Source organism: Chiloscyllium plagiosum, unplaced genomic scaffold (genome assembly GCF_037043375.1).
Source record: "Chiloscyllium plagiosum isolate Xiang-an unplaced genomic scaffold, Cpla_swu_hap1 HiC_scaffold_30, whole genome shotgun sequence".
Lineage (NCBI taxonomy): Eukaryota > Metazoa > Chordata > Chondrichthyes > Orectolobiformes > Hemiscylliidae > Chiloscyllium > Chiloscyllium plagiosum.
In genome coordinates, this window is record NW_028270168.1 from 43,223,470 (window position 1) to 43,247,476 (window position 24,007).

Consider the following 24,007-nt stretch of genomic DNA (forward strand, 5'->3'; position numbering starts at 1 on the left):
TTATTATTGTCACATGTACCTAGGAACAGTGAAAAGCTTTGCTTTGTGTGCAGTCCAGGCAGATCATACCAGACACAGTGCATAGACGTAATAGTACAGAGCAAGGAATGCAACGTTACTGCTTCAGAGACGGTACGCAAAGAACAAAATCAACACTAAGTTTAAAATTGGGAGGTCCATTCAGAAGTCTCATACCAGCAGGGCAGAATCTGTTCTTGAATCTCTTGGGATGTGCATTTAAGCTTTTGTATCTTCTGCCCAACGGAAGAGGTTGGAAGAGATTATAACCAGTGTGAGACGGGCCTTTGATGATGTTAGCTACCTTTCCACAGCAATGAAAAATGTGGTGGGAGTCAATGGATGGAAAGTTGGCTTGTGTGATGGACTGGGCTGTGTTCGCAACTTTTATAGTATCTTACAGTCCTGGACCCAGCAGTTGCGCACCAAGACATGATATTGGTGCGGTTTCTTGATTTTAAGAGGAGGCTAGTGTGAATGGGAAGAGTGAGCAGTATGCTATAGTGCAAGTTTTACAGCTTAATGGCCAAGATATGATGACTATCACACGGTTATTCCTAGGAGACATGCTGTATGTAGGATATGATAAAGTAAATGCATACTGTATTCAGACCTCTGCTTTCATGAATTTAATATTAAATTAAGTGCTGCCTTAAATTGTTAAAAAGTAGTCTAGCAATTTAGAATTTACCAATATATCAAAAGCTCCAATTCAACATAAAAGAACAATCAAGTGAAACTAATGTGAATGGAAGCATTCAGCGATTAAAGAACCTGCAATAGACACAGAGAATTGTTCCATTTACAATGAACAAATAGTCAGAGACTGAGAACTGGCTTTTGGCAGCAAGATTTGACTCTCCCAGGAGCTCATTTCCATTTAATTTTCCATATGTATATATTAATACTTTACACATTCACTTGGAGAGCAAATGTACCCATGATAAATATTCATTGAGAACATGCTTTGACTTAACATATTTATACCATTTAAGTAACTCCAGAAATGACAAAAAAAAGAGAGCATTTGATTTTATTTTATAAAATACTAGGTACAAGGAGCTCTGCTTTACAGAAATCTTCCAAATAAATCCACCTGGTACATTCAGGCAACTATTTTTCTTTAAATTAAAACCAATAAATGAAACAGTAGTGATTAACAATGTCACGATGATGACTTGTGACAGAATCTCCAGCTACAATCAAAACAAAATACAAAATAGCAACAGGAGTAAATTATAACTTGAATGGACATTAACTCCATTTTCACATCCATTTCCCATTTTCTTTGACAATGCAAAGATTTATCTCAGCCTTAAATATATTTAATGGTAGCCTATCCACAGGCCTCAGGCATAGAGAATTCCAAAGATTCACTGAATGAAGAATTTCTCCTCAGTCCCTTATGCTGAAAACGTATTAGGAGGTTTTGGATTCCTCAGTCACTTGAAGCAACCTCTCACAATCAACCTACCAAGCCCAATCAGAATTTTAGAAGTTCTAATGAAATCTCCTCCCATTCTTTTAATCACCGAAGAGCGTAAGCCTAATTTACCTCGTCCCTCACTCTAGGACAACCTTTTTATCCAGGAATTAAGCTAGTGAACCTTTGGTGCACAACCTCCAATAAAAATAAATCCTTCCTTAAATTTATCCAAGTCCAGTGTATCTGAAGGTTCCCTTTCAGACAATGAGTGCCTCTAATAGGGTTTGTCTTTTGATAAGAAGCTAAGCAAATTGCCTGGAGGTAACAAGAATGAAATATCACCTTTCTGAGCAATAGGCACAAAAACATAATTTTATTGAAGTGGTCCAAATAGACCTTCAGTCTTCCTAAGAGTCCATTACATTCTGATTTTCAAACTAAGCTGGTTTATAATGTGTAAATCCTACATTTTATATCTTGCTTAAGGACATAGAATTGGGAACAGGAGTAAGCCACTTGGCACATTGAATGGAAATGGGAACAGGAGTAGGCCATGTAGACCCTAGAACTTGCTCCTTTGTACAAACCAATTATAGCTGATCTTCCACCTCAACTCTATTTTCCTGCCCTTTTCCCATAACTTTTAATCCAGTGAGAGCCTGAAAATCTCTCAATCTCAGCCTTGAAAATGCCCAGTCCTTGAGCTTCCAGAGCCTTCTGGAATAAGGTTTCACAACTTCACCATCCCATTAGATTAGATTACCTACAGTGGGGAAACAGGCCCTTCAGCCCAACAAGTCTACACCGACACTCCGAAGAGAAACTCACCCCCCCCCCCCCCCCCCCCCCCTATATTTACCCCTGACTAATCCACCTAACACTACAGGCAATTTAGCATGGTCAATTCACCTAACCTGCACACCTTTGGACTGTGGGAGGAAACCGGAGTACCTAAAGGAAACCCCTACAAACACAGGGGGAGCGTGCAAACTCCACACAGATAGTTGCCTGAGGCAGGAATTGAACCTGAGTCCCTGGCACTGTGAGATGATAGTGCTAACTACTGAGCCACTGTGCCACGGTAAAGACATTTTTCTACAACTCAGTCCTAAGTGATTGTTTTTTTTTATCTTAAAACTATTCCAGTAGACATAATCTTGACTTAAAGGTCTACTCTTCCGTTCTGGCAAATCTGCATTTTCACCGGTCTGGAAAAGAAGGCAGCGCATGCTTTGCAGATGAGAGAAAACCGAACATAGCAAAAGTATTTGAACTAGTTGGTGTTCAAAATGATCATATTTCTACTCCATCAAATTTCTTACTTCACAATGTTCCAATGCAAATGTTTAAAACACTCGTAAATGATTTTGAAGGGCAGGTAAGGTATGTAAAACCATGTGAAGTTATTGTAATCTCCAACTCCTTAAAGACTAGAAAATAACAGCCTGCTTGTATTAACATTGGGTAAAATATTTAGCTGTAAAATTAGTTAAATCATCAATTTCATAAAGATTTTTAAAGGAAAATGTTTCTCTATGTCAGTGAAAGTTGAAAATCAGTCTTTCAGTTACAATGGCAGTTTCTTGACATAACCCTAAGGACTGTAATTATATAAGTTTTAATTCTTGGCTGCTTTCCATAATGTATAATTATCTTGAGGGGATTCTATAGTTTGACTGACAGCTCAAAGAGTTTAATAAAGATTTAACTGACTTTAATATGAGCTTATGAAGGATTTCATATGCTCTCAATTTGCTTTCAAGAGTTTTAATATACTGTGATGGCTGTAATAGACATTTCAAACTTTATTTATTCTTTTCACACCTGAGGTCTGCCCATGATGGCTACTAGGTGACTTAACATAGAGTGTCTGAAAAAAAGGTAGTGATTATGTTGACATGAATTGGCATTAAGTTGACACAGGGGTAATACGGGTCCATGGGAGTGGGTGGAGGGAAAGAGTTGGCATGGGTTAGTTTGAGGGTGAAAGAGATTGAGGGGTGAAGCTAGAGGGTCAAACATGTAATAAAGTAACTGGGAACAATGTCAAAGAGAACCAATGTGACATTTTGTAACTGCTCACCTCAGCAGTCTGCAGGCACTGTTGCTGTCTCCAATCTTCAACTGAGGGTTGGCCAACTCCATACAGCAATCAGGCCCACCTCAGAGCATCCTGACTTTTGAGGCACCTTCATCCCAAGATCGGAAATTTCATAACTTCACCTCCTCAATTCAGCTGCAAGAATCCAGGTCATGCTCCCTTGTTCTAGATTGTGGGCAGTTCTGGAAACCAGCATCTCAGTTTGTATCCTATCAAATATGTATCAGAATTTCATGTTTAGACAATAGACAATAGACAATAGGTGCAGGAGTAGGCCATTCTGCCCTTCGAGCCTACACCACCATTCAATATGATCATGGCTGATCATCCTTAATCAGTATCCTGTTCCTGCCTTATCTCCATAACCCTTGATTCCACTATCTTTGAGAGCTCTATCCAACTCTTTCTTAAATGAATCCAGAGACTGGGCCTCCACTGCCTTCTGGGGCAGAGCATTCCACACAGCCATCACTCTATGGGTGAAGAAGTTTCTCCTCATCTCTGTCCTAAATGGTCTACCCCATATTTTTAAGCTGTGTCCTCTGGTTCGGCACTCACCCATCAGCGGAAACATGTTTCCTGCCTCCAGAGTGTCCAATCCTTTAATAATCTTATACGTCTCAATCAGATCCCTTCTCAGTCTTCTAAACTCAAGGGTATACAAGCCCAGCCGCTCCAGTCTTTCAGTGTAAGGTAATCCCGCCATTCCAGGAATTGACCTCGTGAACCTACGCTGCACTCCCTCAATAGCCAGAATGTCTTTCCTCAAATTTGGAGACCAGAACTGCACACAGTACTCCAGGTGTGGTCTCAGCAGGGCCCTGTACAGCTGCAGAAGAACCTCTTTGCTTCTATACTCAATCCCTCTTGTTATGAAGGTCAGCATGCTATTAGCCTTCTTCACTACCTGCTGTACCTGCATGCTTACCTTCATTGACTGGTGTACAAGAACAAAGAGGTCTCTCTGTAATACCCCTTTAGTTTCGATTTCACAATCTTCTAAATTCTAAAATACAAGCCTGTTCTGTTCAGGTTCTCCGCATTGGATCCTCCGCTCATTCTCGAAGTCAATCTTATGAACCTTTATCTCAATCTCGCAAACCTTCAAAAGCAAGTATATGCTTCCTGTGAACGAAGGAGAAATGTTTGTCACTAGGCCAGAGAAATGGAATAAAACATAACATCAGCTGCACCGACAAGCAAATATAAAGTTTAGAAAAGACAGTTTAAAAGATAAAGAATAGGAGGCTTAAAAATTTCTTACAGACCTTCAGTTGTTATGGTTGAACTTAACAGCACAGCTACCTAATTGAAGAATAAGAACATAGAACATAGAACAGTACAGCACAGAACAGGTCCTTCAGCCCACGATGTTGTCTGACCATCGATCCTCATGTATGCACCCTCAAATTTCTGTGACCAAATGCATGTCCAGCAGTCTTTTAAATGTCCCCAATGACCTTGCTTCCACAACTCTGCGTAAAGAACCCGCCTCTGACATCCCCTCTATACTTTCCTCCAACCAGGTTAAAACTATGACCCCACATGTTAGCCATTTTTGCCCTGGGAGATAGTCTCTGGCTATCGACTCTATCTATGCCTCTCATTATCTTGTATACCTCAATTAGGTCCCCTCTCCTCCTCCTTTTCTCCAATGAAAAAAGTCCGAGCTCAGTCAACCTCTCTTCATAAGATAAGCCCTCCAGTCCAGGCAGCATCCTGGTAAACCTCATCTGAACCCTCTCCAAAGCATCCACATCTTTCCTATAATAGGGCGACCAGAACTGGACGCAGTATTCCAAGTGCGGTCTAACCAAAGTTTTATAGAGCTGCAACAAGATCTCACGACTCTTAAACTCAATCCCCCTGTTAATGAAAGCCAAAACACCATATGCTTTCTTAATAACCCTGTCCACTTGGGTGGCCATTTTAAGGGATCTATGTACCTGCCCACCAAGATCCCTCTGTTCCTCCACACTGCCAAGAATCCTATCCTTAATCCTGTACTCAGCTTTCAAATTCGACCTTCCAAAATGCATCGCCTCGCATTTATCCAGGTTGAACTCCATCTGCCACCTCTCAGCCCATCTCTGCATCCTGTCAATGTCCCGCTGCAGCCTACAACAGCCCTCTATACTGTTAACGACACCTCCAACGTTTGTGTCGTCTGCAAACTTGCTGACCCATCCTTCAATCCCCTCATCCAAGTCATTAATCAAAATTACAAACAGTCGAGGCCCAAGGACAGAGGTCTGTGGAATACCACTCACCACTGACTTCCAGGCAGAATATTTTCCTTCTACTACCACTCGCTGTCTTCTGTTGGCCAACCAATTCTGTAACCAGACAGCTAAGTACCCCTGCATCGCATTCCTCCTGACCTTCTGAATGAGCCTACCATGGGGAACCTTATCAAATGCCTTGCTGAAGTCCATATACACCACATCCACAGCTCAACCCTCATCAACTTTGCTAGTCACATCCTCAAAGAACTCGATAAGGTTTGTGAGGCATGACCTGCCCCTCACAAAGCTGTGTTGACTGTATTTAATCAAGCCATGCTCTTCCAGATGGTCATAAATCCTATCCCTCAGAATCCTTTCTAACGCCTTGCAGACAACAGACGTGAGACTTACTGGTCTGTAATTGCTGGGGATTTCCCTATTTCCTTTCTTGAAGAGAGGAATTACATTTGCCTCACTCCAGTCCTCAGGTACGACTCCAGTGGAGAGCGAGGATGCAAAGATCTTCGCAAGTGGCGAAGTAATTGCATTTCTCGTTTCCCAAAGCAGCCGAGGACAAATCTGGTCTGGGCCTGGCGACTTGTCAATCTTAATGTTTGACAAAATTTTCAGCACATCAGCTTCCTCTGTCTCTATCTATTCCAGCATGCACACCTGCTCTTCAAAGGTTTCATTCACTACAAAGTTCGTTTCTTTCATAAAGACAGAAGCAAATAACTCATTTAGGGCTTCCCCTACATCCTCAGACTCCACACACAAGTTCCCTATGCTATTCCTGGTTGTATTATCAGCTGTTACAAAATTTGTAGAATTCTTGGGTTCTCAATTAAAGGGTGTTTTTCAACTTTGTTTTATCACTGATGCTAACTTTCAGTACAATGAGTAGGAGGCACTGTGGCTCAGTGGTTAGCACTGCTGCCTCACAATGCCAGGGACCCGGGTTCAATTCCCATCTTGGGCAACTGTCTGTGTGGAGTTTGCACATTCTCCCTGTGTCTGTGCGGGTTTCCTCCAGATGCCCTGGTTTCCTCCCACAGTCGAAAGATGTGCAGGTCAGGTGATTTGACCATGCTAAATTGCCTGTCGCGTTAATTGCATTAGTCAGGGGTAAACATAGGGGAATGGGTCTGGGTGGGCTGCTCTTTGAAGGGTCAGTATGGACTTGTTGGGCCGAAGGGCCTGTTTCCATGGTGTAGGGAATCTAATCTAATCAAATATGGACAAAGAGGGGGAGAGAGTCTTCCACTCTTTGCTGTTAACAATCCATTTTACTTTTCTCCTTATTACTCTGTCAAGCTGTGGTGAAATTTGGTTCATTTGTCTGTTCCCAATCTGTTTTATTGTCTTTCTAAGCTTGATAGTTTAAGGTAATATTTCACATTAAACAGGTTAAACTTACATAAAAATTGATTGTTTAAAACATTTTCTTGTGTTTTGTATTGTGACCTGAATTGGAAAGATAACTGATTTTGAAGCCAAGGAGATTTGAATGATTGTGGCAATGTTTTAAACGCAAATTACCTGAGGCTCGTTGTAAGTGGTATTTATGTATCTGTTCATTTATGCAGTGGGGAAAGCGTAGTTCCAGATAGCATGGAGCTGGGTGATGTGAATGAATCAAGATTTGACTCGCACTAAGCAGCTGATTAGTCTGTGAAATGGTGACCAGTGTCAATGACACAAGCTTTCTGTCTGCCAACAACCAAGTAGCCAGTAGTTAAATGGCTTGGAAGTGTGAAAGTTCAGGTTAGAAGCACTAGACCTCCAGAAAAGCAGGACTTTTTTGGTCCGCACCTTAAACTGAAAACAGCCAGTTTATTCCCCCTCATCAGATTCTATAATCTGTGACTTTTAATTAAGAAGCAAAATCTTTATACATCAGAACAAGGTCAAGACTCTTGAGTGGGCGACTCAAAAAATACAAAAAAGAGCACAGGAACAGCCTGTCCACCATAATTCTCCTTCCAATGGTAAGGTTTATGCTTTTCTCTATTAAAATCTACAACAAAAATGGGGAAAGGTGATGCTTTATGATAAATCATTGATGAACACACAAAATGTAAAAGCTTATTATTGGAAGCAACAACTGAGGCTACCACTTTGGGGAAAAGAATGATAACCTGTTCAGACATGTTATGAGAATCCTTCATGGGACATGAGTCCAGTGACCTAGTGCTAGGGATATGATCACCACTTTGATTTTTACTTTTAAGAATTGCTGCTAATGAATTGACCCCAACAAACTTCGTCTGTACAGTCTCCAAAGATGAAGGAGCTCTGAAATAGCCAGGAGTGTCTAGGCCACCCTTCTCTGCAGGTAAAGCAACCTGACCTAAAGTAAGGAACAGGTAATGGTTTGATTAGGAGCAGAAGAAGGGAGGTTTCTTGTTATGGGTCTTCGGTCAGCATCACTCTCTAGTCTTTGTTTCCACAGTGATATTCTATCTATTTGAAAGGACAAGCAGATAATGCTGAAATTGGAAATGTTGAGATTTACTTTGATCCCAATGGTGGCAAATCAGGGCAAGGTTTCTACACTTAATGTTAAGGTCTTAGAGACTGTGGCTGAACAAAGGGGCCTTGAAGTGCAGTTTCATTGTTTCTTGAAAGTGGAGTCACAGGTAGACAGGGTAGTGAAAACATTTTGATACGCTTGCCTTTATTGGTCAGTGCATTGAGTATATGGAGTTGGGAGGTCATGTAACAGCTGTACACTGGACATTGGCTAGGCCACTTTAGAGTATTGCATTTACTTCTGATCTCCTTGCTACAGGAAAGATATTGTGAAACTTGAAAGGTTTAAGAAAAGATTTGCAAGGATTTTGTCAGGGTTGGAGTGTTTAAGCTACAGGGAGAGGCTGAATAGACAGGCTGGGGGGGTGACATTAAAGAGGTTTATAAAATCATGAGGGGCATGGATAGGGTAAATAGCAAGGTCTTTTCCCCATGGTAGGGGAGTCCAAAACTAGAGGGCACAGGTTTCAGGTGAAATGGGAAAGATTTTAAAGGGACCTAGGGGACAACATTTTCACAAAGAGAGTGGTGTGCTTATGGAATGAGCTGCCAGAGGAAGTGGAGGAGGCTGGTACAATTACAGCATTTAAAAGGCATCTGGATGGGTATATGAATAGGAAGGATTTAGAGGGATATTGGCCAAGTGCTGGCTAATGTGACTAGATTAGTTAGGATATCTGTTGTGGTTGTGTTCGCCGAGCTGGAAGTTTTTGTTGCAAACATTTCGTCCCCTGGCTAGGCGACATCATCAGTGCTTGGGAGCCTCCTGCGAAGCGCTTCTTCGATGTTTCCTTCGGTGTTTATAGTGGTCTGTCCCTGCCGCTTCTGGTTGTCAGTTTCAGCTGTCCGCTGTAGTGGTTGGTATATTGGGTCCAGGTCGATGTGTTTGTTGATGGAGTTTGTGGATGAGTTTGTGAATACAGGTGGGAGGTGATAGTGAAAGTTTGGTGGGAATAGGTGGGAGGAAGATGAACAGGTGGGACAGGTCAAGAGGGCAGTACCGAGTTGGAGAGTTGGACAGGATGAGGTGGGGGGAGGGGAGATTTGGAAAGTGGTGAAGTTGATGTTGATGCTGTGTAGTTGTATGGTCTCAAGGTGGAAGATGAGGTATTGTTTGTCCAGTTGGCAGGTGGCTTTGATTTGGTGGTGGAGGAGGTCCAGGACTTGTATGTCCTTGGGGAAGTGTGAGGGGGTGTTGAAATGGTTGGCCACAGGGCGGTGGGGTTGTTTGGTGTGTGCAGTCCAGAGATGTTCCTTGAACCACTCCGTGGGTTGGCACTCAGTCTCTCCGATGTAGAAGACGGCTTATGCTCGAGACACCAATTCTCCTGCACTTCGGATGCTGCCTGACCTGCTGTGCATTCGCCAGCGCCGCATTTTTTGACTCTGTCAAAGGAACATAACAACTAGGAGCAGGAGTAGGCCAGATTTGAGCCTGCTCCACCATTCAATAAGATCATGGATGATCTTTCTGTGGTCTCAGCTCCACTTACCCATCCTCTCACCATAACCCACTCTCCAACATTTTTAGTCCTCACTTTCTCCTATTCAAATATATAGACAAAATTACACTTTGTATTTTCTTTCATTTGTTTCAGTAATAATATGACTAAAAGAAATGGATGCAGGCACGTTTGAGCTTAGTTAAAATATTTTAACACTGAATAAGACCAAAGGGATCTAAACTGAACTGAAAAATGCCGACGATCTCTGTGAAGATTACATGTGCCCCCCTGCCCCAAGTCAAAGACTGCAGAGAGAATGGAGGGAAATAATGCTTCAAAGTTACAATCAACAGAGATAATCATTTCTCAGTTTGAATTAAAAACTCAAAAACTGGAGAAGTCTACTTAAAACAATTGAAACAGGACATGGCAGAAAAAATAGGTACAAATCTGGGACGTGACAAAATTATGTTACCTTACAATGTCAGGTAACACAAAGGCTAGGAGAGGAAGTTGCATGGTCAATGTTTTACTCAAGCCATCTATGAGGAGGCAGGCTATAGGCCTCGTGGACAAGATGAGTTGTTAGGTGCAAGAGAGGCCAAAAGGTAGCCAAGATTTAAGAGTAGAGTGGAAGAGTTGGTGGGGAGGAAGAGGCGTTGGACACAGCTGTGGTCTCCATTATTTTCTTAGAATCCCTACAGTGTGGAATCAGGCCATTCAGCCCATCGAGCCCACACCAGCCCTCCAAAAAGTATCCTACGCGGACCAACCCTATTCCTGTAATCCTGCATTTCCCATGGCTAATCCACCTCACCTGCACATTCCTGGACACAACAGGCAATTCAGCATCCAAAAAAGAGAAAATACTGGAAAATCTCAGCAAGTCTGGCAGCATCAGTAAGGAGAGAAAAGAGCTGACGTTTTGAGTCTAACTGACCCTTTGTCAAAGCTAAAAAAAAGAGAAATAGGGAGGTATTTATACCAGGCTGAGAGAAGGTGAGTCATGGCTCCAGAAGCAAAGGTAGCAATAAAGAGATGATAGTGACAGTGCAGAGAGAGATTATAGGGAGATTAGGAACTGTGAGTGACCAAGGCTGAAGCCAGTGCTATGTGACAAAATAGGTGGGGGATGGGGGGGATGGGTGAAGCAGAGGCAAAATGGAAAACAGGGGAGAAGGGTAGCAAAGGGGAAAGAGGAGAGGAAAAAAGTGATGAGAGAGTGGGGAGCAAGAGAAAGAGAGACAATCAAGAAATAAGAGGTACAGAACAGTGAAAAAATATAATTAAAAAATACATAAAATAAAATTACGGAGCAGAATGAAAACAGAGGGGGCGAGGTGGGATAATCATCTGAAGTTGTTGAATCCAATGTTGAGACCGGCCGGCTGTAATGTGCCTAGTCGGAAGATGAGATGCTGTTCCTCAGTTTGCGTTGAGCTTCACTGGAACATTGCAGCAGGCCAAGGACAGACAGGTGGGCATGGGAGCAGGATTGTGTGTTGAAGTGGCAAGCCACGGGAAGGTCCGGGACCTGATTGCGTACAGATATTTGCTTTTATTATTGGGAAATTTAGCATAGCCAATTCACCCTAACCTGCACATCTTTGGATTGAGGAAGGAAACCCACGTAGACATGGGGAGAATTTCCAAACTCCACACAGACAGTCACCTGAGGGTTGAACCAAACCTGGGTCCCTAGCACTGTGAGGCAGCAAAGTTAACCACCATGCCAACCTTTTATCAAGTTAATATGCCAGGAAGTTCATATGACAAACTCATGTGAATCTTTAAAGAAGTTACTGTTTGTGGTGAATGTGACTTTGATGTGACACATTTAAATTTCAACCAACATCAAGATTATTATCAGAGTTTTAAAGCCGATTTCTCATGATTCTTCTTTGTGTAGATGTTCCCTGAAATAACATGATTTTGAAGAGAATTCTATCTCCCCTAAGCTGTTTGAAAATGTGTTTGAAATGTTTTACCTACCACTCAATTTTCTTATTGCACTGTGCATGAATTGATTAACTGTTAAGAATATGTTCTCCTTCTTCACAGATTTCTGAAGGAAACAAGAGGATTTATGACAACAATTAATAGGAAGTATTTGATAGAGCTAAAAGGTGAAATCTCTGATCACATGTTTCCACCAGGGGTAAGCTTTACTTGAAGAGTGTCAGAATCAATGATTCTAATTATGTACGTTACAACACTTTTCACCAACCCAGGCTCACTTTTCAGTGAAGATGCTCACCAGAATTTATTTGTCAAAGACTCATCTCCCTGTGATTTATTTAAACCATGTTTTTATTTTGCCTCTTACTGTGAGTCATTGTACAGAAGTTCTGCTTTTTCTTAATTCACTTATGGGACGTGGATATCACTGGCTAGGCCCATACAATTTATTGCCCATACCTAGTTGCCCTTAAGACGATGGTGGTGAGTCCAATTGGTTTAGACAGACCCTACTCCTCAGATGCTGCCTGACCTGCTGTGCTTTTCCAGCACCACACTCTACTGGTGAGTGACTGAGTGGAGGGCTTGTGGGTGATCATGTCCCATGTACCTGCTGCTATTGAGCTTCAAGATGGTAGTGTTTGTGGGTATGGATAGTTCTGTCTAAGGAGCCTTTGTGCATTTCTGCAGTGCACCTTGTATTTGCTGTTGCGAAGAATTGGCTGCTGTTACGAAGAATTGGTGGGTGGAGGGAGTGTACATTTGTGGATATGGTGCTAATTAGCAGAACCTTTTTCTGGATTGTGTCAAGCTTCCTGAGGCTTGTTGGAGCTGCAGGCAAGTGGAGAATGTTCCATCAAAATCCTGACTTATGCCCTGTCAATGACGGACAGACTTTAGGGAGTCAGGAGGTGAGCTGCAGGATTCCTTGCCTCTGACCTGCAATTATAGCTGCAGTATTTATTTAAGAACACAAAAGCATAAGAAATAGGAGCTTAAGTAGGCCATTTGCCGCTCAAGCCAACTCTGATATTCATCAAGACCATTGATGATCTGCTCCAGTCCTTGGTTCATCTTTCACATCAACTCAGCACACCTATTAGTTCCCTGATACTTGAAAAATCTATCTCCCACTCTTTAAACACCGTGAGCTAACCTCTATCACTCTTTGGACTGAAAATTCCAAACAATCACTACCTTCCTGGAGAAGAAATTCCTTCATAACTCGGTTTTAAATGGGCGTCCCATTAGTCTGTAATTGCTTGTTCAGTTCAGTAACCGGCAAACGGTTACCCCCAAGATGTTGCCAAAGGGAGATTCAGTAATGGTGATGCCATTGAATGTCAAGGAGCAATGGTTAAATTCTCTTTAGTGGATATGGTCATGTATTGGCACTTGTGTGGCACAACTGCCAATTGCCATTTGGTCGCAGAGTCATAGTGATGTACAGCACGGAAACAGATCCTTCGGTCCAACTCGTCCATGCTGACCAGATATCCCAAGCAAATCTCGTCCCATTTGCCAGGACTTGACCTAAATCCCTCTAAACCCTTCTTATTCATATACAGATGTCTTTTAAATGTTGAAATTGTACCAGCCTCAAACACTTCCTCTGGCAGCTCATTCCATGCACGCACCACCCTCTGTATCAAAAGTTTCTCTTAAGTCCCTTTTATATCTTTCCCCTCTTATGCTAAACTTGTGCCCTTTAGTTCTGGACTCCCCAACCCCAGGGAAAAGACTTGGTCTATTTATCCTATCCATGCCCTTCATGATTTTATAAACCTCTATGAGACCACCTCTCAGCCTTTGATGGTCCAGGTAAAATAGCCTCATTCCTGAAGAAGGGCTTATGCCCGAAACGTCGATTCTCCTGTTCCCTGGATGCTGCCTGACCTGCTGCGCTTTTCCAGCAACACATTTTCAGGTAAAATAGCCCCAGCTTATTGACCGTCGCCTTATAGCTCAAATCCTCTAACCCTGTCAACATCCTTGCAAATCTTTGCTGAACCATTTCAAGTCTCACAACATCTTTCCGATAGGAAGGAGAGAATTGCAGGGAATATTCCAAAAGTGGCCTAACCACCGTCCTGTACAGTCGCAATATGACCTCCCAACTCCTATACTCAATGCTTTGGCCAATATAGAAAGCATACAAAACATCTTCTTCACTATCCTATCTACCCACGACTCCACTTTCAAAGAGCTATGAACCTGCACTCCAAGGTTTCTTTGTTCAGCAACACTCCCTAGAATCTTACCATTAAGTGTCTAAGTCCTACTAAGATTTGCTTTCCCAAAATGTAGCACCTCACATTTATCTAAATGAAACTCCATCTGCCACTTCTCAGCCCATTGGTCTATCTGATCAAGGTCCCATTGTAATCTGAGCTAACCTTCTACGCTGTCCACTACACCTCCAGTTTTGGCGTCATCTGCAAACTTACGAACTATGCCTCCTATGTTCATATCCAAATCATTTATATAAATGACGAAAAGTAGTGGACTCAGCACCAATCCTCGTGGCACTCCACTGGTCACAGGCCTCCAGTCTGAGAAACAGATCTCCACCACCATCCCCTGTCTTCTACCTTCAAGCCGATTCAGTGTCCAAATGGCTGGTTCTCCCCATATTCCATGAGATCTAACCTTGCTAACCAGTCTCCCATGGGAAACCTTGTCAAAGGCCTTACTGATGTCTATAAAGATCATGTCCACCGCTTTGTCCTCATCAATCCACTTTGTTACTTTTTCAAAAAACTCAATCAAGTTCATAAGACATGATTTCCCAAAGGAAATCCCCAACAAAAAGCCATGCTGACTATCCTTAATCAGTCGTTGTCGTTCTAAATACATGTACATCCTGTCCCTCAGGATTCCCTCCAACAACTTGCCCACTACTGATGTCAGGCTCACTGGTCCTTACTGGCTTGTCCTTACTATCTTTCTTAAATAATGGTAGCATGTTAGTCAACCTCCAGTCTTCTGGCACCTCACTTGTGACTATCGATGATACAAATATCTCAGCGAGGAGCCCAGCAATCACTTCCCTAGCTCCCCACAGAGTTCCAGGGTACACCTGATCAGGTCCTGGGGATTTATCCATTTTTATGTGTTTCAAGACATCCAGCTCTGTAATACTTCCTCTTCTGTAATACTGACATTTTTCAAGGTGCCACCATCTATTTCCCTACAGTCTATATCTTCCATGTCCTTCTCCACAGTAAACACTGATGAAAAATACTCATTTAGTATCTTCCCCATTTCCTGCAGCTCCACACAAAGGCTGACTTGTTGTTCTTTGACTGGCCATATTTGCTCCCTAGTTTCCCTTTTGTCCTCAATGTATTTGTAAAAACCCTTTGGATTCTCCTTAACTCTATTTTCCAAAGATATCTCATGTCCCCTTTTTGCCCTCCTAATTTCCCCCTTAAGTATACTTCTACTGCCTTTATATTCTTCTAAGGATTCACTCGATCTATCCTGTCTATACCTGACATATGCTTCCTGCTTTTACTTAACCAAACCCTCAATTTGTCTAGTCATCCAGCATTCCCTACACCTACCAGCCTTTCCTTTCACCCTGACAGGAATATACTGTCTCTGGACTCTCGTTATCTCATTCTGAAGGCTTCCCATTTTCCAACTGTCCCTTTACCTGCAAACATTTGCACCCAATCAGCTTTTGAAAGTTCTTGCCCAATGCCATTAAAGTTAGCCTTCCTCCAATTTAGAAAGTCAACTTACTACCCAAACTTCAATATTGTCCAGGTCTTTGGACATGGACTGCTTCAATATCTGAGGAATTGTGAATGGTGTTGAACATTGTGCAATCATCAGTGAACATTCGCACTTCTGACCTGATGATGGAGGGAAGGTCATTGATGAAGCAACTGAAGTTGGTTGGGTTGAGGACATGACCCTGAGTTAGTCCTGGAGAGATGTCCTGAAGCTGAGATAACTGACCTCCCACAACCGCAGCCTTCTTCCAATGTGCCAGGTATGATACCATACAGCAGATAGTTTGCCCCCTGATACCCAGTGATTCCAGTTCCATTAAGACTCTTCTAGTGGTCCCCAGCTTCACAGATGCCAATCTTCAGCCAGTTTGATTTCACTTCACTTGATATCAAGGATCAGTTGGAGGCATTGGATATTACCATACTGCTATGGGCCCTGACAACATTCTAGTAATAGTACTGAAGAGTTGTGCTCCAGAACAGAGCAAGGATCTTTTCCCTAGGTTGGAAGAGTTCAAAATTAGGGGGCATGTTTTTAAGGTGAGAGGATAAAGATTTTAAAAAGGCATGAGGGGCAACCTTTTTACACAGATATCAGTTTATGTATGGAATGAATTTCTAGAGGAAGTGGTGAATGCTGGTGCAGTTACACAATTAAAATGGATAAGTACATGCATAGGAAAGTGTTGGAGGGACATGGGCCAAATGCAGGCAAGTGGGATTAGTTTAGAACATGGTCAATGTGGACTGGTTGGACTGAAGCATCCCTGTAAAATGTATGACTCTATTACTCTATATTATTACTCTATAACTTGTTGCTCCCCTTGCCAAGCTCTTCTACTCCAGTTGCAAAGTTGACATCTAGCCAACAATGTGGAAAATTGCTCAGGTACATCCATCAGATACATAAAGAGCAGGACAAATCCAACCCAATTATCACCCCACCGGTTTACCCTCGATCATTGGTAAACTAATAGAAGGTGTCATCAACAGCGCTATCAAGCAGCACCCACTCAGCAATAACCTGCTCAGTGATGCCCAGTCTGGGTTCCGCCAGGGCCACTCAGCTCCTGACCGCATTACAGCTTTGGTTCAAACCTGTCTAAAAGAGCCAAACTCCACAGGTGAGATGGGAGTGACAACCCTTGACATCAAGGCTGCATTAAACCACCTAGAGAGCATATATGCCTTCACCATCCTCAGTATTTCATCCAAATGGTGTTTGACATGGAAACGTGCCAATTCATCAGCTAAGCAGAGGGGGAGAGGAGTCATATATGGCAATCAGCAGGAGGCTTCCTTGCACATGTTTGACCCAATGCCATGACACTTCATGGAACTGGGAGTCAATGTTGGGGTCCGCCTGGGCAACTTCTCCTGACTGTGTCCACTATGCCACCACCTCTGCCAATTGGACAGGACATATCCGGGGATAGTAACAGTGATGTCTGAGGCATTGTCTGTAAGATATGATTCAGTAAGTATGACTATGCCAGGCTATTGTTTGATGAGTCTATTAGTCAGCACTTCTCATTTAGTCAGTAGCCCTCCTGGTGTTAGTAAGGAGAATTTTGAAGGGTTGATAGGGGAGTGTTCACCAATTTTGGTTCCGGTGCCTTTTGGTCGATTTCAGTGCTCTGTCTGGTCTCATTCCTTTTTGCCTTTCCATGATTGATGCAACTGTCTGAAGCTCATGAACCAAATAGATTTTGACGAAAGATGGCCATGTCTTTGTGGACCTCATTCAAGTTTTAATTCCAGATTTTTATTGGATTCACATCTCACCATTTGTCAATGTGGGATTCAAACCCATGACCCTCGAGTATTATGCTGAGATTCTGGATTACTAATCCAAAGACAGTACCACTATGCTACCTCCTTCTTTAAGTAATAACGTAACATGTCTTTGTTATTGAATCTGTTAGAAAATTCAAGAAGTAATGATTCATTTATACAACACACCACTGTCTGAGAATCACATTATAGACTGGAGATTAAAGCCATGAAGAGGGGACTGTAAATATTCACTGCCGCAGTCTCAGGAACAGGAGACTAGGGAATGTCTTTGGATCTTCTTATGCTTCATTATTGTAACCTCACCAGTCTCACTTAGTTCCTTTAGCCCTGGGTGGGATAATGGGCAGCAAGACATTGTCACTGATCTCAGTCCATTACAATCGCTTTCACTCCAGCCTACATGGTGTTCTGCTGTTAGAGCTCCCCTTTACATGCACATTTCCACATCTTCTTTAGTCATTCCCATCTTTTTGCTCGATCTGGTGGTGTCCATTCTACTGAGGTTATGGTGTGCTGTTTGCTGTCTGTCTTTCTCTCCCTCGTTCTTGCTCTCTGTCACAATGCTATTTAGATGTCTCTAATCTGTAGCATTTCCTCATTGGAGATGTCCCCCATGGTGTCCATGTCCATGATCCTACCTAGGCAGCACTGGTGAAAGATGTCCAACTTATGTGACATCTTTGCTGTTCTTTTCTATGTCTTACTGGCACAGATTACCAATGCTACCTCTGTTGTCATCTGGAGTCACATGGCTAATGGCACTGTCAGGCGATGATGCTAATTTATTGTCAATTCTTGTGTGGACGTTAATCTGTACATCACCCTCACTAGTATGTTGGAAATCCTGTTTATGCATGTATGCATCATTTTCATCATGCTTGCTGCAGAATTGTATCAGCACTGTGGGAACAGCTCTGAAGGAAATCTTAGTCAAAGAGTGTGATGCTGGAAAAGCACAGCCAGTCAGGCATAATCCGATAAGCAGGAGAGTTGACATTTCAAACATAAGCCCTTCATCAAGAGTTCCTTATGAAGGACTTCTGCCCGAAACGTCGACTCTCCTGCTCCTCGGATGCTGTCTGACCGGCTGTGTTTTACCAGCACTGCACTCTTTGATTCTGATCTCCAGAATCTTCAGTCCTCACTTTCTCCTGAAGGAATTCCTAGCCTGTTACGGAAAAGAATAAATTTTCAGGATTAATTCTGCTGCTGCAGAGAAATCTGAGGACAATTTAATAATTTTTAAAACACATTTTTGGACTGAATAAGGAAAGCTTTTTTTTTCTCATTTGAGAATCGGTGGCAAGGGATCCTAAATTTAAAATCATTGCTATGAAAGTGAGGAGGGAATGGAAGAACAAAAGTTTTGCACAAAATTGATGGTTTTTCAATTGCACAGAGATGGCTGAAACAGAAACAGTGACAGCTTTTAATAAAAGCATCGGATTAATGTTTGAAACAGAGGAAATGCAGGATTATAGGGAAAGAGCAGGTGAGTGAGTTTAAACTTGGATTGGGGAGAAAGTGAGGTCTGCAGATGCTGGAGATCAGAGCTGAAAATGTGTTGCTGGAAAAGCGCAGCAGGCTTATGCCCGAAACGTCGATTCTCCTGTTCCCTGGATGCTGCCTGACCTGCTGCGCTTTTCCAGCAACACATTTTCAGCTTTAAACTTGGATTGCTCTTGCAAAGAATTTTTGCTGATATAATGCGTCAAAAGTTCTCATTCTACACTGCATTTCTTTGATTGCATGTCCAGCGGTATTAACCCCAATTCATTGAATAAGATATGCTCTTTTTTTACATCAACAAGAGTGTATTAACAAATTGAGGAATGTATAACAGGATGCAAGTGTGACTGTAACACTTGAAGACTTTTAAAGACTAGTTTCTCATCCTGGAAAGGGTTATTAAACCAGAGAGAATTATTAAGCTGGAGCAGGTTCAGGAGAGATTGATTAGGATGTTGCCGGGTATGGAAGGTTTGAGTTATCAAGGGAGGCTGGAGAGGCTGGGGCTTTTTCCTCTGGATCTTAAGAGGTTGAGAGGGAACCTAACAGATGTTTATAATATCGTGAGTGGTAGAGATAGGGTTAATGGTAGGGGCCTTTTCCCTAGGATGGGGGATTTCAAGACATGAGGGCACATTTTTCAGGTGAGAAGAGAGATATTTGAAAAAGACAATGGAAGAACAATTTTTTTACAGGGATGGTTCACATGTGAAGTGAACTTCCCGAGGAAGTTGTGGGTGTGAGTATGATTACAATGCTTAAAAGACATTTGGATAAGTACATGAATAGGAAAGATTTGGAGGGATATGGGTCAGAAACAGGCAGGTGGATCTAGTTTAGTTGGGATTATGGTCAGCATGAACTGGCTGGACCAAAGGGTCAGATTCTGTGCTGTGTAACTCTATGACTCTATGGTTATGACAATAAGAAAGAATGAATTTGTCTTCCACAATTGATTTTAATATGTTGCCTGACTATCATGGAAGGTACACTTAAAAAAAGTTCCGAGTTAGTAAAATTAGTTACAACCACCATTAAAATCACCAAGTGTCATTTTGAAATACTCAAACTCAGTTTCCTGATGCATCTGCTGGTAAAGATTCCGATATAGTAAGATATAAATTGTTTGTCTGGGCATAACAATTCCTTTAGGAATAACCTATTAAGCACATCTTTACTTTGGTGATTGTCGATCAATAACACCCAATTAACAGGAGAAAATGGCAGGCAAACACTGAAGTATCATCAAGGGAATGTTACTCTGCAGCTCAAACCTCTTACTCATGAGATGATCCAGAATGCATTGAGGGTGGATTTGTTAATTTTATCTAAATTGTACACTGGACATGGGCAGAATAAGAAATGAGCATAGAGACAAGATTAGACTTTGAGTTCTGCAAATTAAAATAATTTGGAATCTTAACTAACCTGAAAATAAGTGAAGAGAGAAATCTCAATTTTAAATCCAGGCATCCTGACATTTCTCTCCCTTTACTAATACAGTTGTTAATGCATTTGAACCTGTTCTATAAGGTGTGTTCACACATGTTCATTCATTTAAAAGAAATAGGGTAGTGACAGTTTTAAAATAAAGCTGAAATACAGTTACTTGCGTGCAATAAGTGTGAGGGAAGAGCTGGCTAAGGTTAAATGGGCAAAGAGAGTAAAAGGTAAGGCTGTCACTAAAGAAAATATTCAACAACAATAAACTCCTTTGATAAATGAAAAGTCAGATAAAAATGATCTGTCTGAGTCTTATTATGGATGTTAAGGATAATATTAGATTTAAATGTACGATCATTATGTTGCAAAAAATAAAATTAAGTCTTGGATCAAATGAGTTTCAGAACATAAAAAACAGAATATAAAGAAGTAATTTAATACTAGGCTGAATTTTAACAGAAATAAGATCAGTGTCATCTTTTTTGAGTTTGTGGAGAATTTGTCTTTGTGAGGCCTGACAGGGTTTTCTTACACTATTGTCCCAACCTCATCTTATGAACTAGACTATGGCACCCTGCCCATCTGATGATAGCCTAATTCTCCCAGTCATCACAGGCAGAAGTACTTGACATTGCTGAGCTATCCTGCAAAAACTAGGCACCGGCAACAACTTTGAGGCCTAGCCATGTACCTGGTGAAACATTGGCAGTCCAGAGTTATCTTTCCCTAGACATGTGGTGGCACAGAGCCAATCTCTTCAGGGCACATAGGTGGCACAGTTGACACTTCCTTACACATACAACTGTACATTGCTCTACTATTTGCTGTTTAAGCACCAGTCCGTACAACCTACCTGTCCTTAGCCACATCATATCTTGCCTCCCACTCTACATCATTGCTAGTCTTTCCTCAATGCCCACTACAGCTCAGAATCTACTCATTGTTCACCAAAAAAAGGAAAGCATTCAAATTCTCCAAAATATTCACTTTTATTTACCAACACTAAAAGTGACTGATATTGAACAGAAGCTCAGTTTTCCTCTTGAAACACAAACTAACTTCTTATATGTAGAACACAAGCAATTTTATAGTCAATGAATGATCATCAGAACCTAACTCACACCTATTGGAACTGGGTGTAGGTTAAGACCCGCTTGGCTTGTAGCGATTAATGCTGCAGTGCTCGATAAGGTCATGGCTGATCCGATGACATTCCTCATGTCCACTTTCCTGCCTTTTCTTCATAACTCTTGATTCCCTCATTGATCAAGAATCTGTCCACCTCAACCTTAAAGAAACATAAGGAGTCTTCCACCATCATAGGTGATATATTTTGAATGTATCATCAAAACAGCTCCATTGCTCTGTGCAATCGATAGGAAAGAAATAGGAAGACTTGATTTTATTTTGCATTTTTCATGACTTCCAGATGTCTCAAAGCATTTTGCATGTAATTAAGTATTTGTTTGAAGCACAGTCACTGTTATAATGTGGAAATGAGGCAATCAAATTGTACACAGCAAACTCCAACATACAGAATTGTGCTAATGACCAGACAAACTGTTTTTAGTGATGTTGTTTGAGAGATAAGTATTAGCCGGTACATGTGGGTTAACACTCCTGCTCCTCTTTCATACAGAGAACTTTCTAACCAACTTGTTCAAAACGCTGGTTCAGGTAAGACTTGAACTGGGCATTGTGATCCAAAGGGAGGGACACTACCATTCCACGACAAGAGCCTTTCCTCTCTGACAGAGTGGCACAGTATCTATTACATTCAGGTGTCTGGGTACCCACACGGTGGCTCAGTAGTTAGCATGGCTGCCTGACAATGCCAGGGACCCGGGTTCAATTCCTGCCTTGGGTGACTGTCTGTGTGGAGTTTGCGCATTCTCCCTGTGTTTGCATAGGTTTCTTCCCACAATCCAAAGATGTGCAGGTCAGGTGAATTAGCCCATTGTGTTAGGTGTATTAGTCAGGGGTAAATATACGGTAGGGGGATGGGTTACTCTTCTGATGGTTGGTGTAGACTTGTTGGGCTGAAGGGCCTGTTTCCACACTGTAGGGAATCTAATAAAAAAAGGAGAACTCAGTTAATTTTTTTATTTGTAAAACAGCATCATCTTTAGTAAGGTGAGGTCAACATTCATCTGAGTGAACATTATCAGCATGGTGAGTCAGACCAACCTCTGGAAACTGAGAGATTCAGACTCTGCCTCCATGTGCCCTGACATCACCAGAACACAACTTAAAGATCTGAATTTCTTTTATTAAAAATGATATTTATTTCCCCCATCAATAAATCTCTTTGTTTCTCAGTTACATTAGAGGCTGTGCCAGCACAACTCATGGACTTTTCCCAAAATGGTTGCTTTTTCACCCTCCAAAGTGTGATTTTGTTGTAAGATTGCTCATCACTGGCCATTTAGGTCAGTAATCTCTTTATGATTTCATGACTCTGTAATTCTTGTTCAACCTTCATCTGCCCAGGCTCCTTTCTGTGTTCAACTTTAAACTTCTCCACAGTGTTCTGCATCTCTAGAAGTTCTTAGCTAAGGTGACAGATCTACAGATTTGTGTAACTCACTGTGACTGATTGTCTTTACTGGAAGCATTCTGCACTGTGGGCTTGTCTTTGCCTTTTCAGTTCTGGTGCAAGCACCCTCTCCCAGCATTCCACTGCATAAGTGGGTCTTGAGGTTCATTGTAGCTGCTTCCTGTCTTCATTGAGCTTCTCTTTCGGTTTACTCCCCCTGCTTCTGTGTTCAGATTGCTCAGCTAGTCTCCCTCTTCACCCAATTCACTGTATTGCTGGTGAACTTCACAAAGCAGTACTTGTCATGTAGGAAGATGAGAGTCATGCTCACCTGAGTGAACAGGCTTTATTAGACATAACTAGATACAAAGTAACATTTGGAACACAACAAATTTAGATTCTGGTTCCATCTAATTGGACATTACTGTGATTTTGTTCCTTATGCATATTGTCAGTAGTTGCTTTAACAGTAAAGGTATAATTAACCCTTCACGCCACATTTATTGGAGTGATTAATTCATCAATTTTGTTCTGAGCACTTTCTGCATTTACATAAAGAGCCATTAAGTTTGTCTTATTACCATTTGCTCCCCCTTTAATACTATTTGCTGTCCCTTCCTGGTGCTCTCTGGTTATCATTTTCCAAATAGCTGCCCTGCAACACTGCCATATCTTTTGCTTTGTGAACCTGTCCCAAAGGTTTCATGCCCTCTAAGGTTTGAATTAGTGTTATAACTTCAGTCTATTCCAAATGACATTACAACTAGCAAACTACATTTAAAGCATTATGACTACTGAATTGTAGCAATTTGGCAATGGTCAGGGCAGCCAATTAGCATTGTGATAGTGAGCAGCTAACTTCTCTCAGTGTTGTTGAGTGAAGGTTGGAAATAAATCAGGGGACCCTGGCGCAAATACATTATTACTCCTCAATCCAATTCCAATCATAAAATGCAGACTATTGACTCCATTGTGACAAAAGAACGGGGTGATAGCCAAGTTGCACTAAGCAAATTCCACAAACAGCAAATTGATAAGTGACAGGATAATGTGTATTAATGAAGAAAAATATTAGCACTGCCTTGGGAAAACGTCCCTACTTTTTTTTTGAACTATTGTGTGCGGTTATTGATGCTCACTGGAGAGGGTACTTAGACTCCATCTCAACACAGATTATATCCCTGGAGCATCAGTGAAATACACAGTTCAGAGACAATATTGATATTTCTGACTCAGAGGCTGACATCTTGATTATTGTGATAGGGACACATTAATA